This window comes from Canis aureus, chromosome 15 (assembly GCF_053574225.1).
Source record: "Canis aureus isolate CA01 chromosome 15, VMU_Caureus_v.1.0, whole genome shotgun sequence".
Taxonomy (NCBI): Eukaryota; Metazoa; Chordata; class Mammalia; order Carnivora; family Canidae; genus Canis; species Canis aureus.
In genome coordinates this window covers 52010779-52017618 of record NC_135625.1, presented here as the reverse complement: position 1 = coordinate 52017618, position 6840 = coordinate 52010779, and the positions used below count along the sequence as shown (strand labels likewise).

Here is a 6840-nt window from a genome sequence, read left to right as displayed (position 1 = left end):
AGACCACAGAGAGTCCTCCCCAGTGGTCAGAGAGCCAGGGCAGAAAGCAGGAGTTGGGAAAGCATACCCATGGAGGCGGAGCTGGAAGCTGCCAGAGCCAGGATCCAGGGGGACTCAGAGTCAGGACTTTGGAGGCAGGAGCAGGAGAGAAAAAGGGCAGGCTGGTCCTGGGAGCACCTGCTCAGGAGTCAGGAGGTGAGAGGGAGTTGGGGTCCTCTTGATCTACATGATCAAGTAGAGGTCCACTTGATTGCTCCTGGCTCCCACCCAAGACTTGGCGCAGCTTTACCTGCCCGAAAGTTTGTGCCCTTTCCAGCTGTGTTGCACTGTCACTTAGGGAGACTTCTGTGGTCCTGATGCTTATAATTCATTAAGCTTCTGGTACTCATGTGATCAAATCCTGGTGAAGTGTGGCCAAAAACATCATGGGCCAGGAGTCAGGACACGTGGATGCCATACCTTTACAGTTAACTGTATTTATTTATTTTTAAAAGAAAGATGATGGGACGCTTGGGTGTCTCAGTCGGTTAAGCATCTACTTTTGGCTCAGGTCATGATCTCGGGGTCCTGGGATTGAGTCCCACATTGGGCTCCCTGCTCAGCGGGGAGCCTGTTTCTCCCTCTCCTTCTCCCGCTCCCCCTGCTCATGCTCTCTCGCTTTCTGCATCAAATAAATAAACAAAATCTTTAAAAATAAATTAAAAAATAAAAAAAAAGATGACTTTAAAAACTTTAAAGTGTTCCTCTAGCTTTATTGAAATATTATTGGCATGTAACATATGTAAGTCAGGTATACAATGTGATGATTTGATAACCCGTATGTGTTGCAAAATGATTACCACACTAAGGTTAGTTAGCACCACCTCTCATCTCTGCACCTCTCACATAATTACTTTTTTTTGGCGTATGTAATGATGACATTTCTGAGAAGCAGAAAGGGTCGACTCAATCCTTAGCTCAAGTGACACCCTTGGGGGGATCCCAAAGCCACCATCTGCAAAGTAGACTTTTTTTTGAAGATTTTTAAAAAAATTATTATTCATGAGACACACAGAGAGAGGCAGAGACACAGGCAGAGGGAGAAGCAGGCTCCCTGCGGGGAGCCCGATGCGGGACTCAATCCCAGGACCCCAGGATCATGATCTGAGCCCAAGGCAGACGCTCAACCACTGAGCCACCCAGGAGCCCTTGTAAAGGAGACGTTTGGGGAAGTTTCTGTTTAGCTCAAAAGTACTCACGAGTGTTGAATGATTCTTTATTATCTCTATCCATATGGTCCATCAGAGCCTCAGCACTAGCCCATAGCCCATGGAGCAGGAGCACCCACATTTGAGAAGCAGGAGGCAGATGACTCTGAGGTGCTTTCTGGTTCCGGGCATGAGCAGTTGTGGCTTCTGCCCAGGCCCAAGAAGGTCGGGGGCAGGGGAGGGGGTGCTGAACACACCTGCTCCCATTCACATATGGAGCTCGCCTCCAACCTGGCTTCTTTTCTGTGCTTTTCTTCAGCAGGGAAGCAACAGCCTGGGAATTAAAGCTTCAGCTCTTGGCACCGGAGATGGTCATGTCCTCCCAGTGTTTCCTCCTGTGTGGTGGGGGGTGGCCTCAGGGGGCAGGGAAGCTGTTAATTAGTCCCAAACATCATCTTGTCTGGCATTAATGTTGGCCAAGGTCAGCGGTCGGAGGGGTCCAGAGCTGATGGTGGAAGGAAGAGGGTGCTGGAGCCATAGAGGGGAGCAGGCCCCTCCGAGAACCATGGCTACCGAGGCCCCCCTGGCCGAACAAAATCCCCTCAGAGCTCGGGGCCTGCTGGGGTGACGGGGCTCAGGGCAGGTAGATCAGGCCAGGTGTGCTGATGGGGCCTCTGAGACTTCTATTTGTGAGGCATGAACCCGCCATCAACAGGTAAATGCCCTGTCCCCAGAAGATTCTGTAATAGAGAGAGAAACAACACGTCTAGCGGCTGCCTGGGCTGTTTGGAGCAATCACATTATTCTGAACGGAGGTGAAGCCGGTCCAGGTGTGTGCAGGCTGGAGCCTACTGCTCGGGAGACACTCCTGTTTTTAACACACTCAGTGCCAAGACCCTGGCAGGACCTCGGTGCTGGGTACAGCGGGCCGGGGGGCCTCATGGCACGGCTGTGAGCGAAACCCAGAGCATGGCTCTGCTGTTTTATTCCCAAACTGTGGGGTGCTGGGGTTGAGTGTCAGGGCTGCTGTGCCCTGCAGGGCCCGCAGAGCTTGGATGTGCAGAGAGAGAAGATACAAGAGAAAGAGGTGCACATCCTGGAAGGTGGGGAATTAATCCCTGATGAAGCCAGGTGGGATCACCTTCGTCCCCTGGGAGAAGGAGTAAGCCCCTTTCCTGTCCGCAACCCATTGTCCTTTCCCTGGCACTGTCACTGTCTGCTCCTCTAGACATGTTTATCTTGGGGGAGCCTCCATCCAGTGACAGCAGACTCTCGTCACCCTACTGGCTGACCAAACTCTGAGCTCCCCACTTCCTTCCTGTGGGGGAAGAGCTCAGGACAGACTGAGGGGTGTCATATCTAGGGACTCTGAGGGAATTCTCAGGTTCGATTAGGGAAGAGGCACACATATTTTCTTTATTTTTTTTTCAAGTTGTTTTGTTTTGTTTCGTTTTGTTTTAGTGATCTCCACACCTGACACAGGGCTTGAACTCATGATCCTGAGATCAAGAGTCACAGGCTCATATGACAGAGCCAGCCAGGTGCCCCTACATGTACTCTTTAAACAAAGGCAGTTCCCCAGGGGACATCTGCAGCTGCCCTTGACCGGGAGGGTGGGCGGTGGCAGGTACTCCGGCCCAGAGAGGCGGAGATCATCTCCCCCAAATCCTGGGGCCCCAGGCTGCTGAGCACAGGCCTCCCCTTTACGGCCTCCTGAGGGGGTGGTGGTGGTCCCGGCTAGCACCCGAAGGCAGCCCGAATTTCTGTTCCTCCAGCCACACAACCTAAGGAGGAATGTGTAACTCCTGGGATATATGTCAAGAAACTTGGAATGAAGGAGCGTGTGGTTTTTCTCATTCATTCATTCATTTATTCATTCACCTGCTCCCTCCTTTGTTCGTCCACAGCTGTGGGCACCATCCCATATGTGCTGGCACTGTTTCGGGAGCTGGGGATGTAGTCGGAAGCAGGAGCGATGCCGTCCTTGCTGCAGGGAGCTCTTCTCGTGGGCAGCAGTGTTCTGAAGATGTGGAAACGAACCAGGCTCCCAGAGGAGCAGCATGCTGCGGAGGTCACGTCGCGGCCCAGACCTTCCCTTCCGTTCAGCAGAATTTGCACGGTACGGTCATGTCGTGCAACCATCTCACCGCCATCCATCCTTGGAAAGCTGAAACTCTATGCCTATTAAACCCTAATTCCTCTCTCCCGAAATCTTTGCTTTTTATAGGTGAACAAATCTGGAGAATTTGGAGAAACTTCTGGAAGAAGAACCAGTGTGAAACCATCTCTCCTCACGGGGAGCTCTGGGAAGCTGTAAAGCTGCTGCAGAATTTCCCAGGATTTCCCCTTCCCCTTATGTTGACATGTTCCCTCCTTTTGGGTGGTTTTCTTTACATCAAAATCGGGTCTCTCGCTAGCTTTTAACTACCCTTGACCTTTCAAAAGTCTGATACAAACACATTATTAACCTTCTAAAAGCTGTTCTGCTACCATTATCGATCACTCGGGGTTTAAGAACTTTCTATTTTCACTGTCGATTCTGGTCTCTGGGACCCTTCTGCCTGGCCTGTGTCTCTCTAGAAACTTCCAGAAGCAATTCAACTCTTTAATCCCTTTGCTGCCAGCTGAGTTGGTGCTCACCCCCCTCTGCTGAGTCTCCTTTGGAGAAGAGGGGACAGCAAAACAAAGATTTCAGGAATCAAAACCCAAAATAGCAGCAGCATCAGGAAAAACAAAACAAAACAAAACAAAACAAAACAAAACAAAACATTCAGACAACCCCTAAACCAAAAACATACAAGAAAAGAAAAAAAGTTAAGAGCACCCTTGGGGAATCCCAGAGCGGAGAGAGGATGATGGCTGCAGCTTGGGCACGGCCGGGCCCAGAGGCTCCAAGGAGACGTAAACCAGAAGGAAATTCATTGCAAATCCTGCTTACTTCTTCTCCAGCTAGCAGCTTGGTGGCAGGAGCAAATGTCCTGGGGTACTGCACAGGGGTAGAAAAAGTCCTGCTAGGTGCCCCCAGAATCATGCGTAGGTGGAGCAACTGGCTGCCCCTCTACATCTCGGCCTCCCTCCCCAACACCCCTTGCCTGGGGATTAAAGCCTGGGGGCGCACTGCTTCTCCTGTCAGTATAGCTTGGGCCCCTTGAGCTCCGGGTTGTGACTTCGAGCACCACGTTGGATGTAGAAATGGCTTAAAAACAAAATCTTTAAACAAAAATGAAAGAAAGAAGAAAAAAAAAAAAGCCTGGAAAGATTGCCTCTTCCCAAGGACATCTTGAGTCTAGATTCTGATATTGGGAAAATTTGCAGCAAAGGAGAGAGAAATTGGGTGGTAGCCTGAGGGGAGAGTGGGGTAAGGGACATTTCTTTTTAAAAAATTGTATTTATTTATTTGACAGAGAGTGAGAGAGAGACAAAGAGAGACAGAGATTCTAAGCAGGGGGTGGGGGGTAGGGAGGGTTGGGGAGAGGGAGAAGGAGAAGCAGACTCCCCGTTGAGCAGGGAGCCTGATGGGGGACTCATCCCAGGGCCCTGAGATCATGACCTGAGCCGAAGCAGACGCTTCACCGACTGGGCCACCCAGGCACCTCGGGGATTTTCTTGTTTACAGTTGGGAGAACTGCACGGTCGCCTGCTGACCACAGTGGTCCAGTAAGAGAGGGCACAGATGGCCCGGGGCAGGGGCACTCACCACAGCCAGGTCCTTGAGAAGGGTGAAGAATAGAGGCTGATATACACTCGGAGGAGCTGGGCTCAGGCCGGGGTCTGGACAGGGGGGTCGCGGTTAGGGAAGGCAAGCTGCGCCTGTGGCACAGCCCAAGGCCGGGGCAGTGGGTAGGGGCTGTAGTAGTGGGGCTTTGGGACCGTTTCTGTTTTCCAAAAGAAAGAAGAAGAGAGGTCATCCACGGAGTGGGGATGGGGAGGTGGGGGGAGCGTTAGAAGAGAGAAGCTAGGAAGTAGCTGGCTAGGTGGCTAGGGCAGCCGGGGCATGACTGGCAGGGACACGAGTGGGGCGGGGCGGTGTGGGGGGACTGGCCAGTGTTCAGAGCCCCTCTGGGACAGGGATCAGGAATGGAAGAGAACCGGCCAGCAGGTCTGCATGCCCCCCACCAATCCTCCCAGCCCCTGCCAGCGCTTCAGGGGCTGGCCTCTCCTGCCCACTATCAGAGTCTTCCCTGGTGGGGTAAGTTAGTCCAAGGCAGTTTTGCTCTAACACTTCCCATTGGGCTTCCCACTGATCCCCTCTCCCAGGGAGGCTGCAAAGCAGAGGTTCTCATCCTCCCAGAGGGTCACACACCCGCCCTAGGGAAGACCTTCCTGCTTGCATTTCGGTTCTTGCTCTGGCCTGGTGTTTCCTTACTGCTTTGTTGCTTTCTGGATGCTTTCGAGAAGAAGGAATCATTTTTATCCTATTTGATTTCAGTTGTTTCCAGTATGGGTATGAATAACACAGGGAGGACGGGTTAGTCATGACCTTTTGGACTTCTCTGCCTACTCTGTCTCTATGGTCTTAGACTGAGTGTCCCCAAACTAAAGTGTTCATCTCACACCCCCCCCAACAGGGGCCTTCCACAGCTCTGTCTCATGAAGGCCTCTAGAAGTGCTGTGACCCCAGACATTCCACAGCCAATTAGCCTGGGGTGACCCCTGGCCTTTCCATGAATGAGAAAATGGTGTCTCTTCTTCAAGTTAAACATTTATAAATAAGCATATCATTTCTTAATAATTACCGTAGTAAACAAGGACTCTGTTTGAATAAGACATTTAATTCCGTCAGAAAACTGTCAAAATATACAAATTTAGTCACAAGAGACTTCCCTACCATCTGCCAAAGTTGTAGTAAACACACAATTCTTGTCTATGAAGTTAAACAGCTTATTTCAAAACACAATGTTTTGAAATAAGGAAATGTCTATATCGCCGATAGCACTCCCTTGGATATGGCACCCTGAACACTTGTAAGAGCAACCCTGAATTAGCCTCTTTAGCGATTATTTCGTTGTTTCCATCTTTTAAATACATCATCAATCTGTTTCTCTTTCCCTATGTATCTAGCTTGGACTATTGCAGTACCTTCTGGCTGGTCTTCCTACCCCCAGCCTGACCCCACCCCCACCCCCACGCACCTGCGCCCTCGGGGTCTGCCATTCTCTCTCTGCCTGAGTGTGCTTTGCCGGGGAAAAAAAGCACATATCCACGACGTAGGGACTTAGGGTAGGCGGAAGCTCCGGTGTGCAGATTCTTCCTCCGGTGTCTTATTATATCTTCCATGACAGTATCTGCCAGAGAAAATGAACGGTTTATTTTGTTTATAAGTTTGTTTCCCCACCTGGTTGTTTCTCCGCCTTGTAGGGTTTACAGCGTTTCCCCTTTGCTCCCATGGCACCCTGAACACATCTCTATGACAGCACATGTTATATTGGCCTATAACCACAGGTGCCGTCCCTCTTCCCATCATTTGAGCTCCTTGAATGGAGATTTGTCCTGCAGGTCTCTGAGCCCCTGTGTCTAATACGGTGCGTGGCCCGGTAGACGACTCCTTATTTGCACAGTTTGTGCCTTCCAGGCTTATATGATTCTTAGAAGGCCAGCCCTCTCCCTCATTGCCCCCTCTGAGAAGGGAGAAGGGAGAGTAGGGCTGGGGAGG

General features: G+C 51.0%; 1 protein-coding gene across 1 annotated transcript in view; it reads left to right on the top strand.

Moving 5' to 3' along the window:
- The window catches only part of LOC144284782 (uncharacterized), a 27593-nt gene extending 23990 nt beyond the window's left edge, over positions 1–3603 (top strand). The window contains exons 3-4 of the mRNA XM_077849840.1: positions 3095–3306; positions 3415–3603. The gene's annotated coding sequence lies outside the window, so the exon portion shown is untranslated. The remainder of the gene's footprint in view (positions 1–3094; positions 3307–3414) is intronic.
- Positions 3604–6840: the final 3237 nt, after the last annotated feature.